Genomic DNA, 20042 nt, shown 5'->3' on the forward strand with positions numbered 1-20042 from the left:
TAGAGGTTCTTTTAATTTAAGTTCTTTTGTATTTGACTCCAAGTACATTATTGTTAAGTATGGAGATCATGTTTCACTTTCTTAAAGTTCTGTTCTGAGAGAAAGATAAAAAAAGAGGATGAAGAGATACGGATAAAGAGATGCACACTTTTTTGTGAGAAGAAAAGGGAGAGTGACAAATAAAGAGAGAGAGTAATATACTTTAATGCGCGAAAGAGAGGAGGAGAGAGAGGCAAAAGAGAGAACGAAAAGGAGAGAAAGATAGATAGAGACAGAGTGAGAGGGAGGGAGAGAAAGAGAGGGAGAGAAAGAAAGAGAGAAAGAAAGAAAGATATATATATATATATATATATATATATATATATATATATATATATATATATATATATATATATTGAAATGATATTGTTTAAAAAATTAATTTATAAGTTATATACTAGATAATTTTAGATATAACAAGTATTTGGTTATTTTAAGAAGTTAAATACTAGAGAATTTAATAAAAATATATTTATGTGAGGGCATTTTTAATAAATTAGCATATAATAATTGTAAAAAGTTGTATTTTAATGTTGTAAATATATTTAAGTGAGCCATGTGCATAGGCAACCAACTATACAGTGAGTGATAGACAGATATACTTACTCTCCAAGTGACATTTTAGGAAATAATTGGGAATATAAAGTGGGGTTATAATAATATATTGTTTGAAATGTGTATTTTAGTAAATTAGAGTGTTAGTTACTAATTTGAATGTTTATTCTGATCTGAAAAGCCTAAATGTCAACAAAATTATCAATGGAACATTAACGAATTCTCCAGAGTGCAGAGTGTGACCATTGTTTACGGTCGAACATTCTGGAATAATGATTATGTCGGTGGATGGAACAGATATTTTTTTCGAGAACATCCATATCGAAGAAATAGAACGAAATGGAACATGATCTCTTACCAGATGATTCTAGAATATCCAAAAAGATATAAATACCCGTGATTTGGATTCAAGATGGCAGTTTTTAGTCAGAAGTCAGGCCAGTTTATTATGAAAGTTAGTAGACACATTTAGTTAGTGAAGTAAATTGTTCAGAATTTTCAAGAAGTCAGTCAGAAAAATTTAGTAAGAAATATGAAAGTTAGTTGGAGTCAGTGAATCACTTACAAATAGTCCAATTGTTTAATATAGTGAGTTAAATGAAGATTAAAAATTATGCATATATTTAATGCACATTTATAATTATACACAAATAATTATTGAAGATTATAAAAGTATATTAGAAGAATATTGGATGGACATTGGAAGGAATTAAAATTATATTATGATTGAAGATTAGTATAAATCAACTTATAATAATTGGAGGTATATTGAAAAGAAGAATAAATATAAATGGTGTTTGCTGGTTTGCTTGGTGGTGTATAAATGCTGGTGAAGAAAACTATATCTTAAATATAATGTACCTACCTACTCACATGTAAGATAATTAAAGTATCTATGTATTTCTATATAGTTTTTAGTCACCTGGTATATGTTATTTACAATTATGAAAAGTTCTCATGTATAATCACTAATAATTATTTGCTGTTAGAAATCAGAATCAATACTCTTCATAAATATTTTCCTATTTAGAATAAATAAGTTTCGCTAGTTTATTCACCTAATACTTCGTATCTATGGAATAATAATAATTTATTTCTCTTATTTCTTTGTTCGATAAGCTATCCGTATTTGCTATTTTAATATTAATATTTGAGTCCAATCTCTTGTACTCAAATCCATCCAGAAACATCGTTAAATAATTGTAGATAACAGAACTTATATATTCATAGTTTTAAGAAATAACAAGCAGAGTGTAATTTTCATCCTCTAATATAATAAATTTATACATGTCAATATATTCTGTTTAATTCCAAAACAAAGAGTTAGTCCGGAGAAGAAATAAACGCATAGTATTCCATAACAAAATTTGGTGTCAGAAGTGGGATATTAGTAGCAGAGTTCCTCTGATTGCTGATAGAAGGAGAGCTGAGGAATTTTTGAATTGACTTGTTTCCTTCGAGGAATCATTCAAAAAAAAACTGTCAGTGTGGAAAAATCGCCACTACAACTAATTACATTGGGGTCCAGTACATCCAGTTCGAAATCCAGTTCCAGTCATAACCCAATTGTAGTTCCATCGGAAGTAGAGGTGAACCCGTGGAATAATAGACTATGCGACCAACAACAATATTCTACTTGTAAGTACATTCTATCTTAAATTCTGTCTCATATTTTAAAAATCTTGTAAACGTATGTCTACTTTATATCCTGATATAAGTAACTTATTTGACGAACAAATACCTTCTCCCGACTCAAATTCTCTTTCAAATTCTTCTACTTCTAATTCAAATAAAATGTCAGTATCAATTGAAATAGCTGAAAAACTTCTCATTCGATTTGATGGTACAAAATCAAAATTATACGAATTCATAGACAATTGTGATAAAGCATACAATTTAGTAAATCCGCAATCCAAACCCATCTTATTAGCCATTATAGAAACTAAATTAACCGATAAAGCTAGGGCCATAACTAGAAACAGAACATTTGACGAATGGAAAGATTTAAAAGACTTCTTATTAGATGCTTATTCTGAACGCCGAACTGAAGGTCAGTGGCAATTGGAATTACATTCCTTACGTCAGATGCCCAGTGAAAATGTAATGTCATTTGCAAATAAAGTTGAAAATTGCTATATAAAATTAATAAATACACTTGATCCAGACTTATCTCCAGATGCAAGAAATGCATGTACTAAACTCTTAAAAACTCAAGCACTAAATGTCTTTATTAGAGGATTAAACAAAGACCTCTCTATTTTAATCAAAGCCCGAAATCCAGATTCCTTAGAAAGAGCTGTTGCTATAGCAATTGCCGAAGAACAAGAACAGTTATCAAGACAAGAAATTTTCAGACCATTCTGTAATATTTGCAAACGAAATAACCATTCCTCAAATAACTGTCGATATAAAAACAATTCAGATAGAAATGTTAGACATCTTCAAAATTCTAGTTTTCAAAACCCAAAATATCCTAATTCAAATCTTCAAAGGTCAAATTCTCAAAATCAAAATTATAAACCTTCAAATTCAAATTCCAATTCTGATTTTCCTCCAAACTTAAGAAAAGAAAATACCAACACTTCCCAACGTTTTTGCAGATACTGCAAAAAACCAGGTCACGTTATAGAAGAATGTAGAAAACGCGAATTTAACAATAAAAACAAAAATCCAACAAATTCTTTAAACTTCCAGAATCCTCGACAACCAACGGTCGATTCTCGAGGAGTTCGTTCAGTTCAGGCCGTATCACAACCATCAACTTCTCAGTCACTTCCTATGTAGATTTACCCTTAGTAAATAATTCTAATCCATCCTCTTGCAAGTTTCTAATCGATACAGGCGCAGATATTTCTTTAATTAAATATTCAAAAATACTAAACATTCCAAAAATTTATTCTAAGTCTATTACTCTACGAGGCATTGATAAAAATGTCTTAAATCCAAATAAAACTATATGTAGTTGTAACGTAAATTTCAAGATAAAAGATTTTGTCCAAACTCATGTTTTCTATGTCGTAGAAGACGATTTTCCTCTTCATTTCGACGGTATATTAGGTAGCGATTTTTTTGAAATAAATAAATGCCAAATTGATTATAAAGAAAATAAATTAAACTTTAAAAATTGTTCTATTTCAATCGAATATATAAAATCTCCATTAAACAATGACAATGACGAATTTCTGAGAGATCAAAATATCGAGACAAGTTCTAATATCGATGAAATATTTCCTTATGATGCTAAATCCATAGAGGATCATTCTTATTTAGAAACCAATGATATCCAAATAACCTTAAGTAGTGAAGAACTACTATCCAATCCAATTCAATCTAAATCTAACTCTAAATCCAAAGAAAATTCAAGTCCAAAATGTGTAAAATCCACTGAGATATGCACAAATAAAACTTGTAACTCTTCACGAAATCATAAATCAAAATCCTGTTCAGAAGAAAAATCCTGTTCAGACGATCTTATACTAAATCAAAACTCTAATTCTAACTCAAGAAGTAATAAAACTATTCTATCCGCAAGAACTGAAACAATTGTTCAAATTAAAGTAATAAATAATGAATTAAGCGAAGGATTATGTCCCGAACGCGAAATCTTTAAAGGTGTATTTTTATGTCCTAGTGTTGTTAAAGTAAAAAATGATTTCTTTTTAACCTCAATCGTAAACACTACTGAAACGGATGTTGAATTAAACGATATTCAAGTAGCAATAGAAAAAATTCCAAATTTACAAAACAATGCAAATATACGAAAAATGTCTTCTTATAAAGATAATACGAATTCTAACAGAATTGCTAAATTAAAAAATGCCTTGAGAACAGATCATTTAAATAGTGAAGAAAAATCATCTTTAATTTCTATTTGCAAGGAGTACAATCATATCTTTTATCTGGAAGGAGATCAACTTACCAGTACAAATGCCATAACTTGCAAAATTCCTTTAAATTCTAATGTACCTATTAGCACTAAATCATACAGGTATCCTGAAGTACACAAACATGAAGTCGAAACTCAAATAAAAGGTATGCTAGATCAAGGTATTATCGAAGAATCAACTTCGCCATGGAATTCGCCCCTTTGGGTTGTGCCAAAAAAGGCCGATGCTTCAGCAAAGAAGAAATGGCGAATTGTTATAGACTATCGACGACTAAATGATATTACTATAGGAGATTCATTTCCACTTCCGAATATAGTCGATATATTAGACCAATTGGGTCATTCAAAATATTTTTCAACAATAGATTTAACATCAGGATTTCACCAGATCAAAATGGATCCTGAGGATTCTCCAAAGACTGCTTTCTCAACTCCGTCTGGACATTATCAATATTCACGAATGCCATTTGGATTAAAAAATGCTCCCAGTATTTTTCAAAGGCTAATGAATACTGTCCTCTCAGGAATACAAAATTACAGATGTTTTGTCTATCTCGACGATATAGTCATTCATGCCGATACATTAGAAAATCATAATAAAAGATTAAAAGAAGTATTCGAAAAATTGTCTACATTCAACTTAAAAATACAACCAGATAAGTGCGAATTTTTTCGTCGCGAAGTAATGTATTTAGGACATTTAATAACTGAATTTGGTGTCAAACCGGACGAAAAAAAGGTATGTGCTGTTACAGATTTTCCTATACCCAGAACACAAAAAGATATTAAGAGCTTTTTGGGTCTCACTGGTTATTATAGACGCTTTATAAAAAATTTCAGTGCTTTAACACAACCTTTAACAAAACTGCTGAGGAAAAATGTTGAATTTAATTGGACAAGCATTCAACAACAGTCATTTGAGAACCTGAAATCAATACTTTGTTCAGAACCAATACTTCAGTATCCAGATTTTACCAAACCCTTTGTCTTAACAACGGATGCTAGTAATTATGCAATAGGGTCCATACTTTCTCAAGGTAAAGTACCAGATGATTTACCTATTGCTTATGCTAGTCGTACCTTGAACAAAGCGGAATCAAACTATAGCACAACAGAAAAAGAATTACTTGCAATTGTATGGAGTGTTAAACACTTTAGACCATATTTGTACGGAAATAAATTTTTCATTTATACGGATCATAAACCACTCACATGGCTATTTAATGTAAAAGATCCCGGATCAAGACTCGTTAGGTGGAGATTAGCATTAGAAGAATATAGCTATGAAATTATTTATAAACCAGGTAAATTAAATCAAAATGCTGATTGTTTAAGTCGTCCTCCTTTAACCATATCTGAAACAAATATTTGCGAAGAAAACAAAAACCCGGCAACAATCACCTTACAAATAAACAAAATGAGTAAAGAAAATAATGACACTTATTCACAGTTCTTATCTAAATCCGAAACTATATTAATAACAAATGATAATATAAAAGAAACAAATGAAAAGATTACATCATTTTCACAAAATTTAGCATTGTTTGTTTCCGTAGATTTAAATTTTAATGAGATCGTTCAGAAACAAATAAATAAACAATTCAGTCATATAGAAAAATTGAAAGCCAAAAATCCAAGACTAAATGACATTATATATATTTCTGATCAAAATAAAAACTTTTATTACATATTTATAAAAAATAATTATTGGGACAATACCTCTTATGAAGATATATTTAATTCCCTAATAAAATTAAGAGACTGGTTATTAAACGATAAAATATTAAAAATTTGCCTACCCAGAATAACTTTTAGCTACGATAAATTAAGTTGGGGAAAAATTAGATCTATGATTAGATTTATTTTTAGAAAAACTGATATATCTATTATCATTTATCATGATATACTAACAAATCCTGAACCTGAGGAAATAACTACAATATTACAAGAGAATCACACTAGTCCTACGGCTGGACACTCTGGTTTTCATCGGACATACAATCGTATAAAAAAACATTTCAAATGGAATAATATGAAAAATGATATTAAAAACTTTATAAAAACCTGTGAATCTTGTCAGAAAAATAAACTCGTTAGAAAAAAATTCGTAAAGCCCATGGAGATAACAACAACAAGCTCAAATCCATTAGAAAAAATATTTTTAGATATAGTAGGTCCTTTACCTTTAACCGAGTCAGGTAATAAGTTCATATTAACATTACAAGATGACTTAACAAAATTTTCTCAAGCTTATGCAATTCCGAATCATGAAACCAAGACTATCGCTGAAAATCTGGTTCGTGGATTTATTTGCAAGTTTGGAAAACCCGATATAATAGTTACTGATCAAGGCCGAGATTTTACTTCCAAATTATTTTCTCAAATCGCCAAGCTTTTTAAAATCAGACATATAAATTGTACTGCTTATCATCCAGAATCAAATGCTGCATTAGAAAGGAGTCACGCTACTTTAGCAGACTACCTTAAACATTATATTAAAGCTGATCAATCCGATTGGGACGAATGGCTAGATTTTGCTATGTTTTCATATAATACAACTAATCATACTTCAACCAAATTCACACCATATGAACTAATATTTGGATATACACCTAATCTACCTAGCAGTATAATACGACCAGTAGAACTCAAATATACATATGAAGATTATTTAGATAATTTAACACTTAAGCTTAGAAAATCTCATGAGTTAGCAAAAACGAATCTATTAGAATCTAAAGTAGTCAGTAAAAAATATTATGACCAAAAGATTAATGACACCGTTTTCTTAGAAGGACAATTAGTATATCTCCAAAATGAGCAAACAAAGAAGGGTCAAACCAAAAAACTTACACAAAATTATAATGGACCTTATAAAATTCTAGAGATAAATTCTCCTGTCAATTGCACAATTTTAGTAAATAAAAAACCAATAAAAGTTCACATGAATAGATTGAAACATGCTTTTGTTTCAGGTATGCAATAATATGGCTGACAAATAGTGAACAAATTCACAAGAAATATACCAATACTCCTATCAACAAATCACCTGGAATCTATTACGAACACATAAAAAATGTTCAATTTATTGAAACTCATTGGAACATATTAAGTCATATTCCTTTACAACCTTTTACAGACAAATTAAATTTTGTAGATCTCACCTATCAAAAAACATTAAGACTGTGTCAAAACAAACCAGTTCTTATTGAATTACGATTATGCGATACTTCACTAAAACTCTTAGGACAAATCATACCTAGACTCTTTCAAGATGAACAAACTTTAAAAAACATAATTCTGCATGAACATTTTAGACCAAAACGCGCTCTATTTAATGCAATTGGATCTGTTTTCAGGACCTTATTCGGTACCTTAGACAGTGATGATGCTGAAAATTTCAATAATGCTATTAACAAAGCTGAAAGTAACGAAAATCATCTTCTTGATTTACTAAAACAACAAATTCATGTAGTAAAAGCCACGATTGCAAATTTTAATAACTCTATTACAAATCTAGACCGAAACAAAGTGATTTTTGATAAAAATTTTGAATCAATTACCAATTACACAGATAAAATGAATAATAAATATTTTAATTTAGATTTAAAACAAAAAATTGAAGAACATTTTACCTTACTAACTTTCTTTATAACAGAATTACAACAAGAATATTCTACTTTAATAAACGTTATTCTATTTGCAAGAAATAATAACCTTCATCCTTCTGTTATAACACCTGAGCAACTAATTCAAGAATTATCTAAAACGGTAACGCATTTACCTAGTACATCGACTTATCCATTTCCATTGACTATCGATTATGCTCATAAATATTTCGATATCATTTTACTTAAATATATATATTTTGATAACAAGATTTTAATTACGGTTAGTATACCTTTGGTTAGTAATACTCCTTATTCTCTTTTTAAACTAATATCTCTTCCTATAATTCATCCAACATTAAAGAGACTTACCTTTATTCTTCCATCTGTCAAATATCTTGTTCTTTCAGAAAATAGAAACATTTATGTTACTATTGATACATTAGAAGACTGTTATTCATTAGATGAAGAAAAACTTATTTGCAAAAATCCTGATACTTTCCGATTTACACACACTAATCCAATTTGTGAAACTGAATTGTTAACTTCAATAACAAACATACCATCTAGTTGCGATACTCGTATAATTCAAACAGAATATGAAATTTGGCATAAATTAAACAAACCAAATTCTTGGATATATGTTTTACCCAAACCAACAGATTTAACTTTAAGCTGTCAGACTAGTACGCCAATATCTATTGTTCTTTCAAACACAGGTATTTTTTCTACTTCGAATAATTGCAAAACTTACACCGGATCAACTATTTTGATATCTGTCTCAAATCCAAAAGAAAGTAATTTTCAGTCTATCATTCCAGATTTATCCCTTCCAGAAGTCTGTTGTGATGATATTAAGATAAATAATGAATCCAAATTACACCTTGTTCCCTTACAATTAAATAATCTCGATCGAGATGCATTAAATTTAGCAAGCCATAAACTAGATAATTTAGAGAAAATGACCTCAGAAACAAATATTAATTTTTCAGACACAATAAAAAATAGTTCTTATTTCACTTATGCAATCTTATTTTTGATAAAATGTATGTTACTTTATATTTTATACAGGATAATTAAATATTTTTACCGACGATTTCGTAGAAATCCGTCACATAGTTGTCAACAAATTACAAATTGTTTAACACTAAATATATGTCAAAGTAAACGAAAACATGTACATGAGACAGATTTAAGTATAGATTGTAAACATAATAAAGACAATAATTATAGTGAATCCAAAAAGTGTGAAGAGACTAGTTTCACAGAGACTACACCGATAAGACGAAGTGAAAGACTATCGAGACTAAAAGAAACTATTTAAATGTGTTAAAATAAAATAATAATGTATACAAATGTTTTATACCATTTAAATGAAAATTCATTTTACAATTATTTTCATTCTTACAAAAGGAGGTGTAATGTACCTACCTACTCACATGTAAGATAATTAAAGTATCTATGTATTTCTATATAGTTTTTAGTCACCTGGTATATGTTATTTACAATTATGAAAAGTTCTCATGTATAATCACTAATAATTATTTGCTGTTAGAAATCAGAATCAATACTCTTCATAAATATTTTCCTATTTAGAATAAATAAGTTTCGCTAGTTTATTCACCTAATACTTCGTATCTATGGAATAATAATAATTTATTTCTCTTATTTCTTTGTTCGATAAGCTATCCGTATTTGCTATTTTAATATTAATATTTGAGTCCAATCTCTTGTACTCAAATCCATCCAGAAACATCGTTAAATAATTGTAGATAACAGAACTTATATATTCATAGTTTTAAGAAATAACAAGCAGAGTGTAATTTTCATCCTCTAATATAATAAATTTATACATGTCAATATATTCTGTTTAATTCCAAAACAAAGAGTTAGTCCGGAGAAGAAATAAACGCATAGTATTCCATAACAGTGAGCAAGTGGATAAACAGATTGCTAATTTAAGAACTTATTTTCAGGTACAGGCTGAGATATCTACTTTACATCAAGCAATTTTCGCAGTAGATGATACAACGCCGCTTAAACTGAGGGAACAAGAAATGCGCATAAACCACCTCACAGAAAGAAAAAAATGCGCACCTAGATGAGTAAACCTCTGCATGGGCGACATCTCAATGAAATCAGCCAAGAATATGTCGACAATACAGCGTCGAACTATTGGTTGACATCAGGAAAGATGTTTCCCGAGACTGAGGGTTTCCTACTCACCATTCAGGATCAGGTTATTCCAACTAAAAATTACCTGAAATATATTGTTAAAGATCCTCAAGTCCAAAATGACAAATGCCAATATTGATGCCAAGCCTAAGAAACCATCCAACATTTTACCGGTGGCTGTCAGGCTTTTGTCGGTACTGATTATAAGTACTGAGATGACTCAGTAGGAAAGATTATTCACCAAGAAGTAGCTCACAAACTGGGACATCTCCAAACCGACCATCTTCCTTATTATCAATACGTCCCTGACAGAATGCCAGAAAATGACAACTACAAGCTATATTGGGACCACACTGTGCTTACAGACCAACCAGTGGCACATAATAGACCGGATCTCATACTAGTTAATAAACTTACTAGTAAAACAACACTTATTGATGTGGCGAAGCCCAACACCAATAATTTACGTGTTAAATACAACGAAAAGATCGCCAAGTACAGAGATCTAGAAATACAAATCAGGCGACAATGGAGAATGGAAAGTACCCAGACAGTACCTATTATTCTATCTACTACTAGCGTTATCCCCAAAAACCTCTTAAGAACATAAAACACCTGGGTCTAAATTAACATCTCTATAAGGCCATGCAAAAAGCTGTACTCCAACATACCAAGTCACCTAGGGCTCCATAAAACGGAAAGAGTTCCACCAGAGCTCAATCCTTTTGATACCTTAGGTATCTGGGATGAGTGAATTTTACCCTTAAAGGGAGTGTGAGCCGTATGGCTAAATCTGGAGAGAAAAGTAAAATTTCTCAAAAATAAATATTTATTTTTAAAAAAGTTAAGTAGTCGGTTAAATAAAAATTTTTTTAATTTAACTAAATGTATTTTCATGATCATGCCACACATTAAAAAAATAATAATTTTCGTTGATTAGAACCGGATATATTTCCCGTCTTTAATAAATTTAAATTTATGAAGTCAGTTTTTGAAATCGTAAAATCTCTTCGTTTAAATCTTTGGCCAGAGGCGGACTAAGGCCTATGCAACCTAGGCACGTGCCTAGGGCCCGCAATAATTAGGCTAAATCGTTGTTTGATAAAGCCTTCAAGTGGGGACGAGCGTTTCCGTGCTTATGCATCCACACCCGCAACTGTCGAAGTCGATGAGAAATACGATAGAGTCTTGCGCCTATTGAGTATAACTATTTATATCAGTCTCTTGAACGTCACGTACAATATCTTACTTGATTTTGGATTGAAAATTGTGCAATTAAGACGTAAGTCCTAGACTTGATTACAAATAGATTGTTTTGGATTTTTAGTTAATACTTTGTGAAATTCCTAAATATGGAAAATCAATCATCAGCCATATTAACGGCTACGTCCGAATCTGGAATGCCACAAACACTTTCACCATTAAAAAATGAAAAGAAGGCAAAAAATTACAAAGTAGATTCGGAAAAAGTTGCACCGTCCATCAAAAAATATTTAAACGCTGCAGTTGCTACTGGATCGTTGGTGTAAACAAAAGGAAAATGAGCGTCAGGATCTTCAAATTAGCATCGTGTTCTGCATCTACAAAGCCTAGTTCAGGAGAAAAATGAAAGATGGAGGGACAACTAAACCGAAAAAAACTGTCACCGCCGCCAAATGTTCTGCTACCAGCGAAAAAGCAAAATCTGTAAAGAAAGTGGCTAAGGCTAGGTGTGAAAAATAAAACGAAAAGCAGATTGAGATTGAGAAACAAGAACGTTGGAACGGAGACAGGAACGTTGGAATGTTTTTAAATGGAGATTAGAACAATTACAACAATCGTCAAAAAGACCAGCAGGAAAAATCAAGTAATTCCGATTGTAAAGGTGAAATAATGGAAGAAAATATAAATTTAAAATCATCTCAAAGTAATCTATGAGTTTTGTCAACGACATTGTATTATGGCCAGATACTGCCATGCGTCCACTAAAATCAATAAATGAATCTTTGGAATCATCTTCTATTCGATGTAACGAAGGGTCAAAACAAGTTACCCGAAATCACAACGAAAAAGAGGCACGGAATTACATAATAGCCTATGGCCCAAGTTAGCCTTAGTCCGGCACTTGGCGTATCATAGACGTCTCACTTTTAAAAGAATCAAAAGAAAATGGTTCTTTGTAAATTGCTTTTTCATGGTGAATTTTTGAAAAGAAAGGGCTAACTACGAAGTGTTGTAGGATATTATGTTTCTTGTAATCGTAATGTAACTTCCTACATGTTATTGCGTTGTTAGTTATTTTCATGTTTAGATGCTTAAAATAGAGTACTTTTGCCATTTGCAATCTTTTACAATTTTTAACATAAACTTTTTAGTCGTTATGAGCATAGGCGCAAAATTTCGGGCCAATGCTTTTTAAATGCAATCGTTTTTTTCGAATCCTGAGAAAACTAACAAATATTTTTGAAAATTTTTAACGCAGAATGAAAGATTAAATTATTACCAGGGGCCGAAAGTCCCTTAGAATGAACAAGAAGTTTTTTTGAATGAGATATTTGAAATTAAAAATCATACTAAATTTTCTCTTTTTTTTTCACCCCTGTAACTTATTAAAATAAACATTGTAGAAGTTGTTAGGAACTTTCGGCCCTCAGTAATAATGTACTCTTTCATTCTGTATTTAAATTTTTCAAAAATACTTATTAGTTTTTTTAGGATTCGAAAAAAATGATTGCATTTAAAAAGCATTGGCCCGAAATTTTGCGCCTACGCTCTTAAATTTAGTCATTTTTCTTTAATTTGGCCCTTTCAGAATTCATGTAGACCCGATAGTTGACGAATAATAACGTAGATTTTTCAATAACGTATTTTTGGGATAAACAATTTCAATTTTGCAATGAGTGAAACTTTTTGAAATTTTATAAGCTAATAAATATTTGTGATATTGTTCTTATTCACACGCGAAATCAAGTATTTTGTGCATTTTAAAATACATCTAACTGTTAAATTATCTACTTTTAGTAAACAATAAGTAAAAGTATTATTTTTTACTTTTGTTGAAATTCAAACTACCTAGCCAACAGCTTGAATATAATATCTTGGATTGTGTTTCCTGTAGAACTTTTATAAACGAAGACCCCTTTTGTTTAAATAAAACGGTCTCAATTTCACAAAGTATGGTCGCTAAAGTAAAAACTGCAAGTATGTTTGTCTGCTGTTGGTTATGGCTGGCTTATGTTACAAGGAATAAAAAGCGTAAATGTTTAACAGTTTACTAAAACCAACGAATAAATGCCGCTCATCTAGATTTGTTGCCAATATGCGGTCCTTCTAAAGAAACTGAAAGAACAAATATTACGCTTATTACATAAGTTTATTTTAGAAATAAACTCAATATCAAAATGACCTTAAAAATCTTTTTTTATAAGTGAAACTATACCGATACCGATTGTGGACGAACTTCCACTTGTGGACGGACTTGTGGACGTGATTTTAATCGATTTTAATATGTTAAGCTTTACGTAGCGTAATTAAGTAGTAGCTAGATAGCTTTTTCGCATAAAGTAACAATATGTGGCATTCATATACAAGTAATAGTAATAACTGTGATTAAATATCTTCTGAGAATGATGAAACAAATATTGTTCTAAAAAAGTCATTACTTTTAAAGCTTTCAACCCAGATAAGGATTATATTTTTCTTCAATGCTGCGTAATTGATTTGCCCGTCACTTCTGTTTCCCTCATATTTGTTCTGGAGAGTATCGAGAACTTTCTGTTTTTTAGAAGTCCTCGAAATCTGCCTATTTCTGAGAAAGAAATCTACCTTTTATTTTGATTGTAATTTTACAAGTGATTTTGAAGTCGGAAAAGGGACATCTCAATCTTATAGGTTGAAACCATCCCAACAGCTATCATTATGTAAGTCGTTTTTTTCTTAAAATCAATAAAACCGTAGTTCTCGGCGGTTTTTTTTTTAATTTTGAAAAATGTGCGTAATAACCAATTATAAAAATATATCATACCACCAATTATGCATTTAAATAAATACATAAATATTTTCGAATATTTTGATTAAAAAGAAACGATTCATTGATTATTCTCAATTAAAAATTACTTCTTTATTTATCAGTTTTTAATTAGCGGTTAATTAGAGACCATTCAATTTAAAAAATAGCGTAAGCGATTACTAAAAGGCTGTTAGTGTCGAAACTGTTATATCCAGAAATCCTTGATTAGTATTTTTTCGGCCATTGATGTTTTTTAACCGATTCTGCTCGCACCAATACTTGCAAATTACAAGCTTCAATAGTTGATAAGCATTACTGCAAACACTATTAACCGTACATTGACACCGAATCTAGCAAATATAATAAAGGCAATTTGCAATGTTTTCGTGTGTGTTGTACAATGAGCACCTTTCTGCAAGAAGGGGGCAGCTCCAATTATAGTAACTTTTGGGAAAATAGAAAAAATGTTTTATAAAAATTTACTCATGTATTAATTACAATAAAGTATTGCAGTTTACATGTATTAATTACAGTTTAGTTAAAAGATATTGGTACACCTGCTAACTTTTTCCTTTATTTATATAAGCTTCTTTTTGCAGAAAAAATGCAAAAAAAATTGAAGCTGCTCCTCTCTTGCACCAGAATTAAAAAAAAAATAGTATTCATTGTAGTTATTATTGGAAAATAAAAAAAGTTACTGCAAAATCTGTTTACTAATTTTAAAAGTTAACAAAAAAACGTTTTTTCTTTTATATTCAAACAGAAAATCACTCTATTCGTCTGTTTGGTCGTCGTCATCCGTGCCTGAAATCTGGGAATCATGACAATCATTACCAACGTCATCACATTTAAGGGATTGGTAAAACTCCATTTCGTTGGCTGGAACGTAGTTGGTAGCTAACTGCATTACGTCTTTGTACTTGGCCTGTTTTACGGGTATTGATGACTCGTACACCGTCAAGTTAGTTTCATCTGAAAGATTATCTTTATTGTCACTCAAAATGTAGTACGATTCAAAAATAGGAATACCAGTTGTAACAGACACATTAACTGTAGTCCATGTGGTCCTTGCTGTATTCAAAAATCCGGTGTTGAGAAATCTTAAACCTCTATTTCTGAGAATTCATAATAACTTTTTTAAAATGGTTCTCAAAATGACTGCTAAAGTTGAAGATCATATCTTGATGAACCATAATCGGTATGAAATATTTGGATGTCTATTAAATAAACTGACAGTATTGTGTAGAAGAAAAAATATAATCTTTTTTTCGTAAAAACTTTTCTATAACACCAAAACAACGGTCACACGGTAGGAAACTGTGCCCTGGTTCAGGAAAACGATGTTGAATATTCTCCAAAGACGTGGTTCTTACAAGAAGATGTCGTAGTATCGTTAAATTTTTATTTTGAGTAGCAGCATTATCGGAAAAGAGGAACAGTTGTCGTGACATTTTTTGGAAGGATATTTTTTATGTAGTGATAAAGAAAAGAAATAACTTAATTCGGTGATTTTCTAGCGGTTGTTTCATCGTAAATGTAAAAATGAGATTTGCCGGTTTTGCCCGAATGTATGCAAACATTGTAGACCCGTAGTTGACATTTGTAGAAGGCTTCGCCGGCCGGAATTTTCGGCAGAGGAAGATTCTGCTGAAAATCAAACGTTAAAATTTCTATGTCGTTATTTTGTTGGCTCAGTTTTGTCTTTTTTTTAAGTCTATATAAAAACAACTGGCTTTAACCTCATGTACTTTCTTTTCAAGTCGTAAAATTCTAGACACTCTAGAATAACATCCTGTAACATATTTTTAGTACTTTTAATATTAACTGTTAGTTATGTTGGTATATTTTATTGTTTTTATTTATACTTCTTTACATGGTCCTATGATAATTTTCTATATTTTTGTTTCAGGTGAGTTTATTAACCACATTATCGACCAACTGTAAGTAGTAAAACTGAAGATATTAATATTATACCACGATTTATAATCTTTTTGACTGTATATTTATCCGTTCTAAAGCCAACTTCATTGTTGTGTTTATGTTCCTTACTTCTGCTTTATTATGATATAAATCCACTTTTCTCATTGCATTAATTTGTGCTTAGAAGTTGGAAACACAGAAGTTGAATTTAAAAGAAAAGGTAAAAAAGAAATAATTAGACTTACTCGCAATCAGTTTAATTTTACTACCTAAGACGACCGGTTTCGCTTTCTAAAATTTGCAAAGCATCATCAGGTCGGTGGTACAAAGTAAATTAAATGCTGAAATTATGAAAAGCCCATATTATAATTTCAGCATTTAATTTACTTTGTACCACCGACCTGATGATGCTTTGCAAATTTTACAAAACGAAACCGGTCGTCTTAGGTAGTAAAATTAAACTGATTGTGAGTAAGTCTAATTATTTCTTTTTTACCTTTTTTAAAATGGACTCACATACGCAACACATTCATAAGTTGAATTTACTATTTTTTGTTGTATTTTTACAATTTATAACACATCATTTGAGAAATCCCATTTTCTTTAATAACTACTGATGAAATATGCTAACAAAGCGCTGCAAGATTTTACCGCTTTTATCTTTGATAATATCGTTGATTGAATTTCCGAATTCGGATAATCTAATAAGGATTTTTTACTTATCTATGTCTTCCTTCTGTTAATTCACGTCTAAGTCCTGTTAATTCCTACAACTAATTCTTGTCATTCCAATATCCAGTTCTCGTACCATCGTTTTGGAAGTCTCCCAGGTTGTATCGATGTATTTGGTTTTTCAGGCCTTTCAATTTTGGATAGTCTCTTTTCGCTCATTTAACTGATGTGGTCTTTCCACTCTCTATGTCTCTGTATAGCCCATTTTAAGATATCCCAGATGGCGCATTTTTCTCTTAGAAGCCCATTACGTTTGTTGTTCCTAAGAGTGTAAACAGCAATGGATCTCAGCGTTCTCGTTTCAGTTGTCCTTATTCTGCTTCTGGGGTGTAGTTAGCTCTAGTCTTAATTGCATAGATCACTGCTGGGCTTAATTAGGTCTTATATATTCTTACTTTACTTCCTAGGCTCATGTACTTGTTGCTCCAGATAATGTTACGTAAGTATCCAGATATAATTGTTTCTCCGTGAGTTTGCTCTTTGACTTCCTCCTTGAGGTTTCTAACCTGAGGGTAATATTAACTCAATTTGAAGTTTATAGCTTGCTTAACAATTTGGTTTTTTGGCCTAAGTACCAGATTAAATTTTTCTGCAATGTTTTGAAAGCTGTATAGCAATCGATGTAGCTTATCTTATCCTGCGATATAATTACCACGTCATCAGCATATAAGCATATTTTAATTTCTTTGTTTTCTATTCTCTTAACTTCTTCCTTTTGTTTTAACTTCTTTTATGATCTTATCTAGGCACGGATTTAGTAATTAGGGGACTTCCTGAAAATATTATTCCAGATACGCCCCTCACTCCCTCTAAAGGGATTCACTTATCCCAGATACCATTGGTATCAAAAGGATAAAGCTCTGGTGAGACTCTTTCCTATCGAGACTTATCGAGAGACCTAGGGGACTTAGATTGGTAAAAAATTTTCGTACACATCTGGACGTGGAGAGTAGTACAGCTTTCTGCATGGTCATATAGTGATTCATTCAGAACCAGCTTTTTTACGTTTTTTAGGAAGTTCTTTTTTATTATTATTGTTAAATTAATATCGTAAAATAATTTGCACCAACGACAACATAAAGGATAATTTGAATTGCAATTAAAATTTAAATCCTCAATTATATTTTATTAGTTATATCAATTGCTATCAATTATATATTTACATTTTAATTGTATTTATAGTCGTCTAGGAAGTTTTCTTACGAAAACGTCTATGATTTATTCTTTATTCAAGTCAGTGTTGCGATGAATGTTGAGTAACACCAAACCATTTAGTCTCTTCTGCTTCATCCTGAATCTGAAATAAGTTTCCACAAAATATTGAAACATTGGAATGCCCCAATGTTGCTACATAATGAATTCTGACATACTCTTCATTGTTTGAAATATGGAAAGCATATTGTTGTATAAATTAATAATTAAAATCAAGCATTTTGCGTAATTTAAAATAATTACACAAAATGATAATTTCTATCAGTTCGTTTGCTAAAGGGACCATTCATTTTAAAACTGTAAAAAAATAATATTTATATACTAAATCCAACACTCTGTATCCGCGCCTGATCTCATCCGTCAGCAAGTTGAAGATAATTTGACTGAGGCTGTCTTATCCCTGTCTGTATAGACATTTTCATGTAAGGGGGTTTTTCGCTCTTACAAATGTTAATTTCCTTGATAATTGCTCGAATCTCGGCATTTAGTTTAAGGACATCTTAAAGTTATTCTGAAACTTACGTACGTACTTCTAAATTAAATATCACATCATATATTAAAAGCAATGTCGGTCTTCTATCTAAGTCAAAAAACAAATCTGTATTTCAGACTTCATTAAATAACCAGCATGTTTCTGCGGGTTACATTTTCGAGCTAATTAAAATTACTCCCTCTGGATGTAAATGTCACTGAGGACGTTATATTTTCTACTTTTTTCTTCCTGAAAAGTAGTAATTTAATTACCAAGAAACCTAAATGTTCATCAACACAAACTGCCTTTGTATTTTTAAAAGCTTTTTAAATATCATGAAACTACTGTTCTTTTTAACTAACGCCCGCTGGTTAATGAGAAAGTATTTTTCTAAAAGTTTAATGCTTCTAAACATAATAAAAGCGCAGACATTATCCTACAAAATGAAAAAAGAATACATTTTCTTTCTAAAATATTACTTAAAAAGTCAAAGAGTCGTGAAAGAAAAAGCGAAAAAGGTCACGGTGAACCCCTGGGAATGACAAACACATAAACCACTCATTCCCTTGTGCAGACAGTTTTTCGTGATCTGGACTTTGCATCAACTAGCTGCGAGATTTTTTCATATCTACAGCACTGTACTCACAAAAAAGTCAAAAGACCAAAACTAATATTACTCAATATTTCGATTAACAATTATTAATTTCGAGAAAATTTAACTATACTACTAATATGCCAATATAATTGTAATGGTATTTCATTCTGCATCAATTATTTGTAAGTAAATAATTAAAAATTATTATAGTTTTTAAAAAACCTGAAAATTTGAGATTTTTAAAGAAAATTACACAAAAAAAAAACATTCTAAGTATTGTCAAAGAACCTCTACAGCCATTTGAAAATGACCTTTGTTCTAGGATAAACAAATATAACTACCCATCTTTTACAAATGCAGTAACCACATAAAAACTCACATTCTGAAATGTGTTTTATATGTTTTTATTGTTAATTTTAATAATTATAAACAATTGAAAAACACGCTTACTTCTGGGTTTAATTTGCAATAACTTTTATGTTTATAAACATTTTTTAATTTAGAAAATCTCATTTTAAAGAGCAAGTACTTTCAAGAAAGAAATATAGGAATTTATCTGTTTAAAAAGTTCTCAAAAAAAAAATAAACACAAAATCCTAGAACCTCAATACTACTTACTAGTTAATACAAATCTTTCAAATGTCTGTGTACACTATTGTCCATCCAGGTCACTACCACGCATATCCTGAATGTAGAGATGTGGGGATATGGCATCCCTGGTTAGTTGAAGGTACCAAGAATACTTTGCGTAAACTTACAGAAAAACTTCTTGGTTTACACAAAAGGAATTTTTTAGGGGTACTACAATATTTAATTCAACAGCCGGACAAAGCTTTGACAGAGTGGAGAGCACTGTGTAG

The 20042-nt window shown here is 30.7% G+C and overlaps 1 protein-coding gene across 1 annotated transcript in view; it reads left to right on the forward strand.

Moving 5' to 3' along the window:
• heca (hdc homolog, cell cycle regulator) overlaps positions 1–20042 on the forward strand; it is an 821779-nt gene that overhangs the window by 98951 nt on the left and 702786 nt on the right. The window lies entirely within an intron of this gene.

The sequence above is a fragment of the Diabrotica undecimpunctata genome, chromosome 7, assembly GCF_040954645.1.
Source record: "Diabrotica undecimpunctata isolate CICGRU chromosome 7, icDiaUnde3, whole genome shotgun sequence".
Lineage (NCBI taxonomy): Eukaryota > Metazoa > Arthropoda > Insecta > Coleoptera > Chrysomelidae > Diabrotica > Diabrotica undecimpunctata.